Here is a 19,398-nt window from a genome sequence, read left to right on the forward strand (position 1 = left end):
TTTAAAAACATGACCAACATAAAACATTATTAAAAAACATTATAAAAAAAATTCTCTTTGTTTTTTGAAGTATGCCATAAAATATTTCAGAATGTCATGGAAAAACATTTTTTTTTATTATTTTATTTATTTATTTATTTATTTATTTTTTATTTTTACAATAAAACCAAAATCAAGTGTAGTGGTGCAACAGGATCATATTTGTTTGATTATTTTGTAAACCATTATTTAAAACAGTCATTCTTTAAATGAATTTAACAGTCCTAATTTAAAACAGTCAAAATATGGTCAACCATCGGGTAGAGTAGGCTGTTAAAGGAAGAAATGTTGGAAAAAATTTAGAATGATAAAGATCAGAGATGGTGGCGCAGTAGGTAGTGCTGTCGCCTCACAGCAAGATGGTCACTGGTTCGAGCCTTGGCTGGGTCAGTTAGCGTTTCTGTGTGGAGTTTGGATGTTCTCCCTGCTTTCGCGTGGGTTTCCTCCGGGTGCTTCGGTGCTTCAGAGATCCCTTAAACGTCTGGTAAAATCAAATTATAAAAAACTCACAGCTATGTTTAATAGAGACAACGAGAGCATCCCTAAACGCACAATGTGAAGGGAACTCAAGGAATCATGAACTGTTCAGGGAACGCAAGACTTAATTTTAACACATTGATTGGCCACCACAGTCCAGACTTTAACCCTATTGAGAATCTTTGGAATGTGCTGGAGAAGACTTTGCGCTTCTCCACACAAGATCCTGGCAAAAAAAAACAGCATGTAATTCTGGATGGGAATAAATGTTGTGATATTGTGGAAGCATATTGAAATGATGCCACAATGTAAGTAAGCTGTAATCAAATATAAAGTCTGTTTAACTTGTTATTAGAGTGTGTGACTTTTTGGGAAAGGCAAAGACTACAAAATTATGGTCAAAGTTTTTCATCAAGTATGTATTTCCAGCACAATCTCACGACAATTTATAATTTTTTGATTTAGTGGCTAATTCATATGAATTTATACGATTTATTTTGTACAATTTACTTTGACTTGCTCATCCCCCAATGATGGTTGGGTTTAGGGCTGGGGTTAGGTGCCACACCTTCTTTTTATTTTACAATTTCGTACAACTTAACTCTTGACACGAATGTGTTCGAATTAGCCACTAAACTGGCAAAACAAAAAATACTTACGTTTTCTCATGAAATCAGGCTGGTATTTCTTATCAAGTATGTACAATTTTTAAGCTTGAAAGTATGATGTTTTGCATTTTGCGTTTTATTTAGAGATATTTTCTTTTCTTCTTGGCCTGTACTAATTAGTTTTTGAAATCCATTTTATATTTCATTAATATTTATTCTATGTTTCGACATTTTGAATCAATCATTTGCCAAAAATACAAAATAAAGTGTCAAAAATGACAAATAAAGGAATACATCTTAGACTACATACTTTAAAATGTAAAACAGAAATGACCTTTCAATGTGCACATTAGATATATATAAAATAATAATTGATATTTAAATATACAGAAAAAGTAAAGATCTCATCATATATCATTATTGTGATTTACGATGTTTTGTCATATTGCCCAGCTCTGTACAGGCATTCATTTTACATGTGATATTCAGTTCTGTGTTATCTCAACAACAGCTACGCACCTCTGAAATCCAAAGCCAAACCCTATTCATTAAACCCACATACACTTGCTGAACATCCCTGAAATAGTCAGATCGTCTCCATCATTGTCTTCCTGGCTGGTTCGACAGCTCTCAGACATCCAGCAAAAAAACAGCACATAGCCCAGACTAGAGAAACCATTCCCAGACCAATAAAGGCTCGCAGCCCCAGGGTACGGTGCCTGCATCCCTGGCAGAAAATTAGACTAGCGAGGCTCTCTGTGGCCTATCAGAGTGCAGACAGGGGAGCGGATATTTAAGACGGCCCCACGTTTAATAGATCACTCTGCGGGGTGGGAAACAAAAACCAAAACAGCCCCCAGTGTGTGAAAAGATGCAGAGAGGAGCCCAAACCAATGAATTATAATCACAAATGAAAGCTCTTTAATGCCGCAGTCATATCTTCAGGACAGTATGTGGACATTTTTGCTAAATTCTTCTGCATGTGAGAGAAAAAAGACCCCCCAAAATAATATTTTAGATTTAATGTGATTTATGTAGGCTATCCATAATGTCTGGATTCACTTAAAATAAGCAATGTGCTGTTTTTCTTCTGTATTGTCACATACCGTTGAAGTCAGAATTATTAGCCCCCTTGAATTATTAGCCCCCCTGTTTTTTTTTTTTTCCAAAACTTCTGTTTAACGTAGAGAAGATGTTTCCAACACGTTTCTAAACATAATAGCTTTAATAACTCATTTCTAATAACTGATGTAACTTATCTTTGCCATGATGACAGTAAATAATATTTGACTAGATATTCGTCAAGACACTTCTATAGCTTAAAGTGACATTTAAAGGCTTAACTAGGTTAATTAGGTTAACTAGGCAGGTTAGGGTAATTAGCCAAGTGATTGTATAATGGTGGTTGGTTCTGTAGACTATTGAAAAAAAAAGCTTATTATTATAGCAAAAATTTTAACCTTAAAATGTTTTTCAAAAAAATTAAAAACGGCTTTTATTCTAATAATAAAACAAATAAGACTTTCTCCAGAAAAAAAAATATATGTAACCAGACATACTGTGAAATCTTCCTTGCACTATTAAACATAATTTGGGAAATATTTAAAAAAGAAAATAAAAAATCAAAGAGTGGCAATTCTGACTTCAACTGTACTGTTTATTGGAGTAAAATCACTTTACAAACATGGAAAAAATAAATAGGACTTGATGGGGAACTGGTTGTAATTGGTGTGTTTGGATCTTGTATGAGTTTTTGTATAGGTTAAAAAATCAGAGATGAGATATAACAGAAGTAGTGAGGCTATTTAAAGTTATTATGTTTAATTAAATAATTAACTTTATAAGAGCGCATAAATAATCAGGTGAGTTAATACTGCAACATTACTGCTTTTTACATCAGTGGTTGAAAGAGAACTTCAAAATAAAAATCATGCTCAAGTAAAAGTACAATAACATTACTTGCCATAATGCAATTTTTTTCATGCTCTACTGATCTACTGATCTCTACTGATATATATACAGTTGAAGTCAGAATTATTAGCCCCCTGAATTATTCACTCCCTTGTTTATTTTTTCCCCCAATTTCTGTTTAGTGGAGAGAAGATTTTTTTTAACACATTTCTAAACATAATAGTTTTAATAATTCATTTCTAATAAGTGATTTATTTTATCTTTGCCATGATGACAGTAAATAATATTTGACTAGGTATTTTTCAAAACACTTCTATACAGCTTAATGTGACATTTAAAGGCGGAACTGGGTTAATTATGTTAACTAGGCAGGTTAGGGTAATCAGGTAAGTTATTGTATAACGATGGTTTGTTAGACTATTGAAAAAAAAAAAAGCTTAAAGGGGCTAATAATTTTTTCCCTAAAATGGTGTTTAAAAATTTAAAACTGCTTTTATTCTAGCCGAAATAAAACTTTCTTTATAAGAAAAAATACTATCAGAGATACTATGAAAATGTCCTTGCTCTGTAAAACATCATTTAGGAAATATTTTAAAAAGATAAAGAAAATAAATAAATCAAAGGGGGCTAATAATTCTGACTTGTGTGTATAAAAAGACTAAAAGATTATAAATTAGGAGATTATAAAGAAGTGAGTGGTCCCAGGTCCCTGTGATGTTCTGATGTAGAGATATTGCTGTATTTAAATAGTTGCTAGGTTAGCCTGTTTTTGTTGCTATAAGGACATTTGACAGCTTAGTAATGATACATTGAAGCCTCTTGTCAATATGAGTGATATAAATTAACCCCGATTTCTCAATAACAGTCAAAAACTGGACTTGGACATTATGTAAAAATGGCTTGGCATATTTTATTGAAAATATCATGCTTAATAAATGTGAAAGTGAACATGCAAAAATGGCTTGCCATCTGTGAAAATATGAAGTTTAAGTCAAACTTGAAAATAATGCTTAAAACGTATTTATTGGAAAACTGTAATTCTTATAAGCCTGAAAAGATAGAGCAACAAAATCTAACGCAGAACACAGCTTTTGGCCAAATTTGGGGCTTGTATAATTTTTTTTATATGCCTGTTTTATTAATGTAATATTTACCTTTTTTTTTATTCAAAAACGAGAAGTCTGATTGGCATGAGGAGACATAGCAACAATCCTAAATGCAGAAGGCACATTTTGACCAAACTGAATGAAGCATGAACGGCCTAGGAGGAGATACAGTACATTTGGTTTTGAGAACAGAGTATAACAGTAAGTTGGCTTTCTCAAGCCAACATAATTAAAGTTTAAAATCTTTTGTAACCTTGCAAGCTTTAGATCAGGATTTTTATAAAAATCAAATGTCTGTCCATTAGGATAGACAATGGGTTCAAGATCTGTTACTGAAAGTAAATCTCTAGTGACGCTGATGGAAAAAAAAAAACAATATCGATGTACTGATTCATTGCTGAAACAATTGCAGAATATACAGATCTCGAGGTTCTTGAACATATAGCAGATGGAAATATCTCAGGATATCTATCTCATGTAAGGGCTGTAAAACAAAATCCTCAAAATTAAAGTAAAAATGTAACAATCGTAATGTTTGGGAATTCGAAAATAAATGTCAAGGTTATACCATTGATCGTGTATGTTTTTTGTATTTTATGTTGGTATAATGTTCGGGAAGTACAACTGTTCTGACCTATAATGTCTATTAATATGTATAAAACACACACAGTTATAGTCAAAATGATTAGCCCTCTTTTAATTTTCTTTTCTTTTTTAAATATTTCCCAAATGATGTTTAACAGAGCAATGAAATTTTCACAGTATTTCTAATAATATTTTTTTCATCTGTAGAAAGTCTTATTTGTTTTATTTCGGCTTTTTTTTTATTTTTAAACACCGTTTTAAGGTCAATATTAGCCCCTTTAAGCTATATTTTTTTTCAATAGTCTATAGAACAAACCATTGTTACACGATAACTTGCCTAATTACCCTAACCTGCCTAGTTAACCTAATTAAAGTTAAGCGTTTAAATGTCTCTTTAAGCTCTATAAAATTGTCTTGAAAAATATCTAGTCAAATATTATTTACTGTCATCATGACAAAGATCAAATAAATCAGTTATTAGAGATAAGTTATTAAAACTATTATGTTTAGAAATGTGTTAAAGAAGTCTTCTCTCTGTTAAACAGAAATTGGTGAAAAAAATAAACGGGGGAGCTAATAATTCAGGCGATTTAATAATTCTGACTTCAACTGTACTGTACTTGAAGGGGTGTTGCATTTTTGTTATTATAATTTGGTCTCATTTATAGGTGGAACTGCAAAAAAGTACTTTTACATATTTCAGAAACTTGGAACATAATTCAGGTCTGAAGGGGTTAAATATTATTGAAATGATGCTCTCAACGAGGAAAGTTTTTTATTATAAATCTACAAATTGTTTGTAGTAAGTCAAATCTGAAAGAGCAACCTCAATTTGCTGTATTTTTCTACTAAGTCGTGCTCAGATCATCAGTCGGAGTGATTATCATGAGCGTTTTTAGTGTGTTGGTTGTGAAAACCCTCACCTTTTTTCTATTCTCTCTCTCTTTCTCTCTCCCTGTGTTTCTCTCCTCCAGCTCGTCCATCACTGTCTGATTTCTAATAATATTTCTGTTCCAAACTTCATTTCCGACTTGTTGAGATTTATAGCCGCGATGACACCAATCAGTTTATCTCTCTATTTATCCCACATTTTGGCTTAATCATCCCACCGCTGGCTGTCTGCTGGAGCGGGTGGAGGAGGGTGGAGGAAGCCATTTGATTGGGAAGTGTTGCTAATTATGTTTTTACACATGACTACAAGCTGTGCTGTGCTTAGAGAGTTGTTGTACCATCAGACAGGGATATGACATATGTACGATGCCACCGTATACACTGCATTTCTCTATGGAGTCATTACGCTAGTTAGCGATGCCTTCTGGTAAATGGTAATAATAAAGCCATTAGTATTAACATTTATACTTTTATTACAGTTTATGTAATCAGACTTTCTGTTTGCTGTTAATCATAATGATTTCAACTGTCAAAGAGCCAATACACACTCAGAAAGAAAGGTTCAAAACCTGTTACTGTGGTGGTACTGTACCTATTTACACTTTTGTACCTTTTAAAGCACACTTTTGTACCTTTATGGTACTACGAGGCACATGTTTGTAGTTTCTAGGTTTTAATATCTACTTTTAAGGACCTGTTAATAACAAAAATGTATCTTTTGAAAAGGCACCGCCTCAGTGACAGATATTTTTACCTTTATTTCTGAGAGTGTAATTAGACTAGTTCAGCACACAGGAGTTTGCGACATGATCTCATGACAATTCCTAACTTTTTTGATTTAGAAGCTAATTTGTATTAATTCATGTGATCTCATTCATACAATTTAGTATGGTTTGCTCATCTGTCAATGACGGTTGGGTTTATGGATGGGGTTGAGTGTCCTTTTAGTAATCATACATTTTCGTGCAAATGAACTTTAGCTGAATTAGCTACTAAACTGACAAAACGTAAAATAGTTACGTTTCCTCATAGGATCAGGTTGGAGTTTGACCAACACAATCTCATGACAATTTGTAACTTTTTGATTTAGTGGCTAATTCGTATCAATTCGTACGATCTTATTCGTACAATTTAGTACGATTTGCTCATCCCCCAATGATGGATAGGGTTAGGGGTGGGGTTAGGTCCTTTTTTTTAAATCGAACAATTTCGTACGACTGAACTCGACTAATTAGCCACTAAACTGGCAAAACGTAAAATACTTACATTTTCTCTTGAGATCAGGCTGGTTTGACCACAAAAAATGTCCTGGCAAATGTCTGGACATACAGAAAAATGTCTCTTGTTCCTTACACACGCACACATACATCTTAATCGAGACGTCCCATAGAAGTAATGACTTTTATACTGTTTAGACCATATGTTCTATCCTTCTCCAGCAGTAAACCCAACCATCACAGGAAACAATCAGTATTTTTACATTTTCAAAATACATTGTTATTTATGAATTATTTTCTTTATGGGAACCAAAAAAAAAAGGTTCCCATTAGGTCAAATTAGTGTTGCTGTACTTGTGGGAACATTTATGGTCCCCACAACATAAGGAATACAATGTACACAAACAAAAACAACAACGTCAAATGGGAAATTAGCAAGTTATTTTTATTTGCAAAGAGATCAGAATGTTTATGATTAATGTGAGTATCAGCTGATGTTTAAGAAAACTGAAAAAGTCAAAATGTGTGTAAAATAGTTTTGTCATCATTTAACGAAACTGAACTGTGCTTAAAATTTAAGAATATCCAGCCTGATCTCTTGAAGAAATGTGACTGTTTTACGTTTTGTCAATTTAGTGGGTAATGGGAAAGCCATATAGCACCCAACCCCACCCCTTAACACAACCATCATTGGGGGAAAACCCAAGCTCATTCTGAAAACTTATCGCTATATACATTTCTGTAGAGCGCAAAATACTTCCCAGGAGCTACTTTTTATTTATTTATTTATTTATTTATTTTCTTTTTGCAGTTTCTAGTTTCGCGAATCCGCAAGAGGCCACTGTGTACGCTTTTTGAGATGTCAAATTTCTCTCGCTGGTGCCATTCAAGCTTGCTGTTCTCACATAAATCCACCAGAGGCCGCTGTCGATTGACTGATGGTTGACTGACTAAACAACTAACAGTGTTTTCAAAACCACCCTCCCCCCTCTTCCTTAAACCCAACCGACAGTTTTAAACAGTTTTTTTTGCTTATTTTTTGGCTTCTGATGTAGTCTTGCTCGCTTAATGGAACCGTTCTTTACCTGACTCAAACCCCGTCATCGTGGTCAACTCCTCTCTGGGGCTCAAGTCTGCAGACGTACATGGCGCAAGCTGCTGGACAAACTTGTACTAGCGAGAAAGCCGTCTAGATGGAGGTAAGCAGTCAGCTAGTCAGCGTGAAAAGGATCAGCGTCATACTGCCTTGCAGCGTTAATTTTTAAGACAAAATGCAGCCATACATACTTCTATCCAACTCATGATCTCCAGAAATGTATATAGGGCTACATTTTCAGAATGACCCTGTGTTGAAATCATACTAAATTGTACGAATGAGATCATAAGAATTAGCAACTTACAAATTGCCCTGAGATCGTGTTGGAATATGATTGCTATTAGGCAGTGTTGATTCAGTTGATGGCTGCACTTTTTTTTTTTTCAAATATAAACTCCAGTTCCTTCCTCAAGATTAATGACACTGAACCACCTCAGCCCAGTATTAGTCCTGATCATGCAAAATGTGTAGAGATGTTGGGGAATGTGTTTACACTTTGCTTCAGACACAAATATATTGAGGAAGTTCTAGAAATTGTCTAGCTTACTTTGTTTTTCTACACCTGAGGAGTTGTGTCCCTTGTGGAAGATCTTAAAATAAAGCCTGCAGATAGAGTTTAGTGAAATCTTTTAGAGAACACTTCATAAAAGGGCTATATGCAGTGGTGTAAAGTAATGAATTATAAATAATCAGATTACTGTAATTGACTAGTTTTTCTGAGGAACTCTACTTTATTAAGTAGATAAAGTGCACTCTAACATTGCTTGAGTATATTTTTAGTGCTGTAGCTGTGCTTTTTACTGTGATATTTTCCTCTAGCATGCAGTAACTACAGTACTTCTGGACTTTTTTTTTCTTTTCTACGGTGATTGGCTTGTAGAATAATCAGTCCTGTGATACACATCTAATTAAATCATGCATAGAAATTTGCATCACCCCCAATGTCATGCTTTCTATCAAAGGATGCACAAGCTTGGTTTGCAGGACCAGTTGCTGGACACTTGTACCTTAGCTAGAGTTCAATGTATATAGTAAACATTACCACTGATAATCACTGGTACATTTTTGCCCCTAAGTTACTCTGATTTTGCTCTGCATGTAAACACATCAGCCTGCTTTCTTTCTGCTTTTTATAAGTGCATATTTTAGTGCACATCTTACATTTGAATACTTGGTTTTCAATTGGTCTCACTAGGGCTTTAAAAGTTTCTAATACTTAAGTCATCCTCACACAGCCAGTTTCACGTGGTCCGAAAGTGGGTCTGTGCCTGCTCAGAATTCTGTGTAGACTTCTCTGCCGCCTTTTAAAGTGTTAAGATGCTCTTATAAAAACATTTAACTTATAAAGAACCTTTCCATTGCACAAAATGTTCTTTAAGCAAGGGCGTAGATTCCCTCTTGACATTGGTGGAGACATACATCCCTAAAGCGCATGCATTGCAAAACAAGAATTTGGTTTCACGCTTTTAAAAACATAAATAAAGTACATAATAATGCTGCAACAGTCAAATTTACATAATTTCACTGCAGTCAGGCTTTGAGGAGGTCTGAATGTAGAGGAATTTAGAGAGGTGTGTGATGCAATTTAACAGTTTTATCTCGATTATTGTTGTTGTTTTTTTTTTGATAATCATGGAGGGCAAAATTGAAATAGAATTTTGATTAATTGCACAGCCTTGGTTAATAGTATTATGCTGAACTTGACTTGAAGGTTAAGAGTTGAAGAAGCATTACTTTATTTTGAAGTTGATTAAATTTTGGTAGGGACATTTCAGTAATTGGTGGATATTGGTGGTGACTTGTCCCCTCTGTCATGCCAATTTGATGCCCTTCTACGCTCTTCTATGGAAAAAAATCTACTTTTATAATCTTTATTTTTAAGACTGCTCATTGCCTCATTTTTTTTCTCAGTGTGAAGGACATTTGAATAATCTATTTCTTCCATTGAAAGGTCACATTTGTGCCACAGAAGATTTCTGCACTCTCAAAAATAATGATTCCTTTGAATTTTTCCATCAGTGGTTCCACTAAGAATCTCAAACATCATTGAACCTCCATATTCTACCAAGGCCCAATCCCAATTGTATTTTTGTACACCTACCCTTTCCCCTTGGCCCTTAAAACTGAGTGTAAAGGGGAAGGGCTTCAAAATTTACCCTTGAGAAATGGCACTACAGCACCTGCACACGTCATCATATGTCATCGAGATCTCATGCTTCAGACGATCGCGACTGCTGTAGTTATTCCAGTTGTGTTATTTTTAAGTATTTATCTTTAGGATATCCCTGAAGGCGTATATTATGTTATCATAACGATCTAATGTGGCAATAAGATCGTAGCTATACTGTGCATTTAAACAGTGGCCATATTCATCTATGTGAACACACCAAAAACAACACTAAGATTATAGCAGACACTGTAAAAAGATCATTCCCAGCCACTAGACTTTTCTGACAGGGGATTCGAGTGTCGTCCAGTGTCAAAATGTTTGTGGGACTGCTATACTGGAGTTATGATTATGGATTATAGATAGTGGAATTTAGTGTTTTTTTAAAGCATGACAATAAAATATAAGCGTGGCTATGTAATAATGACAAAAAAATACTAATTTTTGGCTCTCCTTACTTCAGGGGCTGTGATCTTGCCTTTGTGGCTGGTGTATTCTGGGAATATTTTTTTACCCATTGGTTTAAAGTATGGTCCTGAAAAATCTCAGTTTGAATGGCTATCTACCCCTTCCCCTTAGCCCTACACCTTTAAGCTAAAGAGAATGAGGACACCCCCCTACCCCTTCACGAAAACGCACGAAACAAGGGGTAAGGGGAACGGCTTGAATTGGGATTGGGCCTAAAGTTTCTTTATAGGGCAAAAAGGTTCATTAGTTAAAATGAGAAAAATAGTCCTTTTAACAACTCTTCGCTGAAACCTTTTTAAAGTATCAAAATGGCATCATTGCTAGAAAGAAAAAATCATTTTTTTCCTCTCAGTGTGAAGAACATTTATTATAAACACATTTTTTTCCCTGTAAGTTAACATTTGGCTGTGAAGGTTTCTGCCTCTTTATAATTTGACCTCAATGGTTCCTCTTATAGACATCAAAAAAACCTTCATATTCCACAGAGGTTTCTTTAGAGGGAATAAGGATCTTTATTGCCAATGCCTGGTTCTGCTCTCTCTGCCCGCTTTTCTGGACCCTATGTGGTGCAGAAAAAGTTAAGCGAGACAGATTACGTAATTGAAACACCTGACAGAAAACGCAAATCGCGCGTATGTCATGTTAACATGTTAAAAACGTACCATGTTAAAGAGAAAACTCAGATTTTGTCGCTTGTTTGTATTTACCGCGTGCGTTTAGAAATTACCCCGTTTAACTGTGTTTTGTTGTTGCTTGTTTCTGTGTGCACGTTATCCGTCCGTTATTCGTACATTGTTCTTAGTTTATCGTTATTTACGAGGCTTGGACGAAGCGGACAGGTAAGAAGGTCACGTGACATACATTTCGCAACACTCAGGACTACTCTGCTGTCTAGTACACTAGGTTAGGGGCGAGCGCCACTCCTTGTACTTTTTGGATAGATAGATAGAGTAGATAGTTAGGACTCGGAAGATCTTCGTGTGTTAATTATACTGTTTTTCACATAGTTAGTTAGCTAGATGCTTCTGGGAAGTTAGATTTAGTTTGGGTTTTGTTCTTTTCATTTCTTTAGCGCCGCCCGCGTCCCTTCTGCCAGCTCTCTTGTTTTTCCCGTCTTTATTTCAGTGTTGTACATATTGTAAATAGTATATTTTTGCTTTACTTACTTTTTCTTTATTTTTGATTAATTCGTTGTTGTTGTTCACTTTGGGATTGTAAACAAAAGCACACATTTTTTGGCATTACTTTGGTTGTCTTTCCACTCATTCACTGTTTATACAAATATATTTTAATTAAATAAATGTCAAACCCCACACCCTAGACTAACATCAGGGGTTTGTAACTATTTGAATTCAAGGAAAGTACTTAAAAACAAACACAGGTCCTTAAAAAGTGCTTGAATTTACAGTTTGTGGTGTTATTTAAACAGTTGAACTGAGCTGCTTTCAAAAACTGAGTGAAAAAAAACAAAGAAATTCTTAATTTTCCTTTAACTTGCATTTAAATCTAATAGAGGATAATGCATTTCATCAACACTTCAGAAAGTGCACTTGAAAATTACCAGTATTAAATTAAGCTAATTGTATTCAAGTTCTTTGAACGTGACTTTAAAGCGGTTTGAAACAGTCAACATTTTTTGAAAATGTCACCTACAAAACATCATTATGACACTCGTATTCATTCATACATTTTCCTTCGGCTTAGTCCCTTTATTCATCAGGGGATTCCACAGCAGAATGATCCGCCAACTTATCTAGCATATGTTTTACACAATGGTTGCCCTTCCAGCTGCAACCCAGTGCTGGTAAACAGCCATACACTGTCACATTCACTCACATACACTACGGCCAATTTAGTTTGTTTAATTCACCTATAGCACGTGTCTTTGGACTGTGGAGGAAAACGGAGTAGCCAGAGCACACTGACAAAAACAAAAGGAGAACATGCCAGAAATGCCAACTGTCCCAGCAGGGACTCAAACCAGCAACCTTCTTGCTGTGAGGCGACAGTGCTAACCACTGAGCCACCGTGTTGCCCATTATTATGACATGTCAATGTAAATATAAAGTTTAAATTAAATGTTAAATTAAAGTTGGACTTTCACGACACTATATGCTGGGGCTGTGAATTACAAAGTTGTCCGATTTAAAATGACCAGTGATTTAAAAAGGGCTTGAATTTGGTGTCTGAGAAAGAGCGGGAACCCAGGATCATTTTGAGAACTCTTCTCTGGTCCCCAAAATAACTCTTGAATGGCATCAATTCAGAAGCCCTCATTGTTTTCAAGCTGTGAAAGGTTCCTGATGGAAGCTTTATTTGCTGCGGTGGAGGGATCTGGCGTGAGTGAGGAGGACACAGAGGTGACAAACAGAAGTGGAGAGAGGAAGATGACATGAGGAAGAGCAAAGATGAGCTGGAGGTGTCTCCTCTCCTGATATTGCCACTGTTTTTGCATAATGTGTGATGAGTCTCCATCACCTCGCCCGCCGCACAACAATTTCATTACAGACGGCTAATAAATGTTTCATGGCAGAACAAGCTGCTCGCCTTGGCTTTATTAAATCTGAGATAATAAAAGAAGAACAGCAAAAAAAAATGAAAGCGGGAGGGGGGAGAGATAGGAAGAATGCCATAGATATCATGAAACAGGGCTGCCGTATCTCCTGTTTCTGGGCAACGAATCCCCCGTCCCCCCTCGACGCCCCGCCACAGAGAGACAGGAAATGAGAATCTGCCAGACAGGATATTGCGTTCGGGTGGCCTGGGGATTAGCTGTTTTATCCAAACACACACACACACACACACACACAGCTCCACACATCCATACTGACGCTCTCTGAACCCTTGAGTATCACACACACACTCATGAGAGGAGTGTGACTGTAGCGAATGGACAGGATATGCTGTCAGTTAGGGCAAAGATGGCAATAAGTGCATCAATAGTGTATTTTTGTGTGTATATGAAATGCTTTGTTTGTGGCACATTATAAAGCGCATCACTGCTACAGGCCAACTGTCAGATTCAGTGTTTTTTCAGTAGGTTTATTGACATGTAAATGAGAAATCATTGATTGTGTAGCATTTAAAAGAGTCAGATATATTACCTACAGTGGAAAAGGGTTGAAGGTATCATTTTCCATAAAATTCTCCAGACAATCCTTCATTTTTCAATTTTAATTCTATTCATGTTTATTTCTTTAGCGCTTTTACGATGTAGATTGTGCCAAAGCAGCTTAACATGGAAGTAGTAGTGAATTGAGACTGTGTGTCAGTCCAGTTTTCACAGTTTTCAGAGTTTCAGTTTAGTTCAGTTCAGTGTGGATTAAAATTTGACTGCTGAAAGTCCAAGCACTGAAGAGCAAACACATTGATGCGCAGCTCCACAAGTCCAAAACCAAGCAAGCCAGTGGCGACAGTGCAGAGGAACAAACTTCACCAACCGAGCGAAACCAGGCTCAGTTGAGTTTAAGTACTACATACATAAATGTTAACTTTCATTTTAACGTGATCAATTGATTTTTCGCTATTATACAAATAAAATTTAAAAAATTAAAAGTTAAAAAAATTAACTAACTAACTAAAAATAGTTTAAAACCAGTATCGCAGTGATGCCACAGAGCAACTATCTTGAGTTCCTTAAGCACCATTCTTCATTCTTAAAGAAGATTTTGTAAAATTGTTTTGCAGCGACACAGTGGCTAAGTGGTTAGCACTATCAAATTACAGCAAGAAGGTCACTGATTCAAGTCCCAGCTGGGTCAGTTAGCATTTCTGTGTGGAGTTTGTATGTTCTCCCCTTGTTGGTTTGGGTTTTCTGCGGGTTCTCTGGTTTCCCCCACAGTCCAAAGACATGTCCTATAGGTGAATTGAAAAAACTAAAATGTTTTACAGTACTAGTTGCAGATGGAAGGGCATCCGCTGTGTAAAACATGCTGGAATTGGCAGTTCATTCCACTGTGGCGACCCCTGATGAATCCGAGATTAGGTCGGAGGAAAAATGAATGAATGAATTGTTCTGTGTATGATAAGAGTTGGCAAACATTGTCGGAGCTTAAAAAACTTATATTTGGCATTAATTACATTAACCCCGAGAGTGTGAGAGAAAAAAAAGATATTTCCTTGTTATTGCTCCACCATTGCATTTTGGCTGCTTGAATGCAAGGCATGCCCTCCTTTAGAAATTGAGTAGATCCTTTTATTAGGGAAATAAATAATAAAATATAACAGTATTATAATTGTAGTTGAATTGAGGCTTCAGTAAAGTTGAATCCACTTTATCCACTGTTATTCACCTTACAGCATGTTGAAGGTTCTTGGTGGAGAATAAAGGAGCCTATTTTTTAAAACAGCATTGTTTTAGATCCTGCTGGCATTCATTGTTCAGACAAAAAAGGCTAATGGCAAAATGTCATGTTTTGATGAGCTTTGTCTTAAGTATCTTTTGAGTCTGACTCTCCAAAATGACTTTTATTTGTGTAATTTATTGTCGTTAGGTTGATTCAGTAACTTGAAATAATTCTTGTATCATTTTTTTTTTTATTAATATGATTTAAAATGCGCTGTTGGTGTACCTGGTAGAGATTATTGTTAGAACTGGATAACTGGATTTTATTTGGTGATTTAAATGGTTTTTATAACTGCCTGCTTGACCTTTTTTAAATTATTCAATTTATCAGTTATCAATAAAACATAAAAAAAAACCTCACAGCTTACTTGACAGAAACACAATTTATATAAAGACATTGACCTAAAAAGATTTGGTCTTAGACTGGAAGATGAAAGGTTAAATTATTTAAATTTACTATTGAATATTTCATATTAAATATAAATTTAGCAGATGTTAAAATGAGCCTGGTTTTTCTCAAGGTTTTTTTTTTCTTCACTTTCATCAACATTTCACAAACTGCACAATGTACATCACTGAGCAAGTAAAACATGCAAATGTTCAACAGTGGAATCTAAACAGATGCAAATTTTTGCGTTAAAGTGGTGATGAAACAGAGTAATATGACGATAGAAAAAAATGGTTTTAAAAAGCAGAGTTTTGGTTCTTTATTTTGATATATATAATATGCTCATATACAATACAATGTAATAAATTCACACAACATGTTACTGTAATTTTTCACAGTAAATTACCTTAATGTCACTTTACAGGGTTTAACCGTTAAATTTTATGTATGCAATTTCTTCTTTTTTTGTGAGATAAAGGCAGGCATCATGATTACAGCAAATTACTGTAAAATGGCTTTATCTTTTGCATGTTAGTTGTAGGAATTCAAACACATTTAATATTTTATTCAGCATAGAAATTAATACACATTTACCTTTATGCTTGTACAGGCACTTTTTTGATATTTAGAAATATTTACAGAATTATTGTTATTATGTAGTACTTTAGAGTAATATACTGTGAATTTATATACAGTGCCTTACCGTGAAAGTAATGCAATTATTAGCCAGTATTTTACAGTAAATTTAAGGTCCAATATTTTACAGTGTAGTCATAGTCAAAAATTTTCTGATGGCCGTCAAATTTAGGTGAAAATCTTTTAAAAAGGATGCCAAAAAATCTCCTTTAAGAGTGTACTAAGAGGTTATATGCAGTTTTTCATCAGCTTTTGTCTCTTATTGTATCAGTAACATAAACGTTTCACTGATGATGAAAAACAGAACAGGTTTACATATTTACTGCACTTTGTTAAAAGGGTTTTATTTAAATAAATCCAAATATTATCACTTGAAAGAAATGTTGCTAATATGGTGACTGTATTTCTAGTATTTCATATTTTCATTGTTCATGAATATACTGTACATTTTAGGACACTGCTCATTAAACATTGATCATGTCATTAAATTGCGTTATGAGTGTTTCTAATACACCGAATGATTGCATGATAGCAGATTTGATATCTTTCTCTCTTCTGACAAACACCGAATCACACATAATTCATGTTGTCCCAACACATATAGATTAAATTAACTTAACAAATTTAGGTGAATTGAACATAAAACAATGAAGTTGTTCCCCAAAAATCTCAGGAATTGTTGTTCCTGCTCATTTAAAATCATTCAAGAGTTCACACTTAGCTGATGATTGATAATAAAGCTTGTTTGGCGTGCTGTCCCGGGAGAGAGCCCTGAGCTTATAAGATCCTTGAGCCCTGGGCTCCCTTCCTTTGCAGGGCGAGAGGGGAGTTTGAGCTCAGGTAAATCTCGATGACTCCCCCTCCTGCTTATTGTACCTAAGTGTCAGATATGGATGCTGAGAAGGTGTATTCAAAACTCTGCACAGAAATGTCGCCTGGTTTGGAAGGGAATTAAACCAGGGGCATTCTTGCTGTGAGCCAACAGCGCTAATCACTGGCCACCGTGTTGCCCATTTGAAAGGAGGGAAAGTAGGGTTGGGTGGGGGATTTTCTTCAAGACGAAGATATTGAGATGAGAAAAGTCTGGTTATTTATAGTGAATTAAGGATCGTCTAATAGGATAATTATTTATTAGCTAAAGTTGGAACAGCTGTGAACAATCATAAGCAGGTGATCCTCTCAAAATTTGTTTATAAATAAACGTCACGTAGTTTGAACAAACAGCAAATGTAATTTTTTGAGTGTGACTGGTCCGTTGAAACAGTTCAACACTGGAGTCAGTTATTCTGCTTCTACAGTTACCACAACTAAAGACACTGTTCAGATGTTATATTTCGAGACTTTTGTCTGGTTTTTGTCCTCAAACCACTGCTTTGTATGGGGTTGGGTTTTTTGCATCTTATCCAAAACCTTCTGATTAGGTTTAATGTGATTTTTGTTCTCTCGGAAATAACTGAAATCATTCAGTGTAGTCAGGGATGGGCAAAAATACATTAAAATGTATGAAAATGCCAAATACCTCAATTTTATGTGTATCAAATAAACTACAAAAAACAGCAGCCACAAATGCATCAAAATAAAATACTGTATTTTGTATTTGGAAAATAATGCAAAATACTTTTACAAGGGAGCATGAAATTTCTTTGCAAACCTTCTATAAATAGGCATTTTAAATGAATCCATTAAACTGACTTAGTGAAGTGTTTAGCAAGTGTCCTCAGCAAGTTTAAGTCTGCTTCTCTGCCAACTCATTCAGCTCGACTCCTGTACACGAGGAGGTATTCATAAGCTTGTGTTTCTCTTTCATTTTAGAATAAATTTTGAACAAATTTCATACAGAAAGTCCTGTCTTGAAGATGATCTCTTTAATCACTGTAAAAAACATGCAATGCAGATAGTGAGTTGGTGTAGTACTTTATCTCTTCATTGTGTTTCCATCCATTGTGTGGCCAGTAAAATGAACCATCTTTTATCCTTATTTTAGGTTATATTAAGGGTTATATATGACGAGGTTACTTAAATTCTTTGTTCACATAATATGTTTTAATAAATAATTTTTTTATTTTGCAATTAAAATCTTCAATAACCAGATTTTTAATAATCTAATTATTTCTGCAATTTCCTGCTTCCTTTGGGTTAAAAACAAAATTCTACAATTTAGAGTTTTTACATTTTGTTTTTATTTTTAATTTAACAGCATATCCACTGTAGTGGACCACAGGAGGGGTTTATTTTAGTACGACCACCACTCAGACAACAAAACTGAACAGGATATGGCTGTAAAGGGATATTAATCCAATATAACCGTCACAAAAACTAAACAAAAGCCATTTTTTCCTTTTGTATTGAAATTCCTGAAACAGTGTAGTCTGAAAGTGAGCCGAACTCAAAAAACAAAACAAAAACAAAAGAAGTGATGTTAATCCAAAATTAATTTCACATAAAAGTGTTTTAAAACTGATTGTGATTTTCTAATTGTCTCTAATTCTCAAATTGTCTGATTAGCAGACTCGAAATCAGAGTCTCCATCAACTAGTTTATAAAGAATCATCTCTGCTTTAGTTCTGCCCCCTACAACAGTCATTAATTACATTAAAATGGCCTTGGTGTCCACTATAGTGGACATTTAAAACAGGATGATTATGAAACACAAACAAGTTAACAGCTTTGAAAGCTAAATATATTATTCCTGACACTTTAATAAACAAATATAAATGTAATAATAACAGTAAAAAAAACATTTAAAAAGCTACATTTTGCATGCCTCTCTCCTCTGTTGGCCATATTGGATGCAGTGTAAGAGGTGGTTACTAGCATGTCAGCCAATCAAATGACATATCACTAGAAAGCCCAGGATGTCCTCTGAACAGTACTCAAAAAATTTAACAGTGGCTCAAAAAATTCAAAGAAAATTCATGAAAAGTACTCCCAACTACAGAGGACACTAGTCAATGGGCGGGGTCTCAGGAGGTTAATGTAAAAACTTGATTTCTGAAAACTACTAAAATCTCCAACTTTAGAAATGTCCATAAATCATGTTTTTTGCAGTCATGCACAACATAGTCCCATTTTTTTAGAGATCATATTTTATCTGTTTTTATTAAAAAAAAAAAAAACTTGTATACATCCTCCTGCTACTGCAGTGTAACAGGAGTCTGGAGTTTGTGACCGGTCTGCATAAACTGAAGTGTTATTAAATATTAGCGTCTCATATACTGTACTATGCCACTTTGACCTCTTTAGAAAGACATCTTTCCTCTTCGTTAACTAATTAGTGCATCTGCAGATCAACAACTGGCATGCTGAAACAGCCAATAGAGTATTGTGAGAATCGCCACTGTATACTTATTTTATTATGGTTTGTCCTATTTTTTTGGCATCTACATCAGCAATCCATCTACAACTAGTTTTGTTTGTACAGTATACTCACTCTTCCGATTTTTTTTCAGTTCTTCTTTACCTGA

The 19,398-nt window shown here is 34.9% G+C and overlaps 1 protein-coding gene and 1 long non-coding RNA gene across 4 annotated transcripts in view; one reads left to right on the top strand and one right to left on the bottom strand.

Annotated features, from left to right (window-relative positions):
* Window positions 1-19,398, top strand: part of lmx1al (LIM homeobox transcription factor 1, alpha-like) — an 84,117-nt gene that overhangs the window by 23,565 nt on the left and 41,154 nt on the right. The gene's annotated exons all lie outside the window — the stretch shown is intronic.
* Window positions 7,755-19,035, bottom strand: LOC141381293 (uncharacterized). Its single transcript, XR_012401238.1, has 3 exons — window positions 14,416-19,035; window positions 11,845-14,088; window positions 7,755-11,090 (listed from the first exon to the last, which is right to left on the bottom strand). It is a non-coding gene; the product is annotated as an uncharacterized lncRNA (long non-coding RNA).

Source organism: Danio rerio, chromosome 3, assembly GCF_049306965.1.
Source record: "Danio rerio strain Tuebingen ecotype United States chromosome 3, GRCz12tu, whole genome shotgun sequence".
Classification (NCBI taxonomy): Eukaryota; Metazoa; Chordata; class Actinopteri; order Cypriniformes; family Danionidae; genus Danio; species Danio rerio.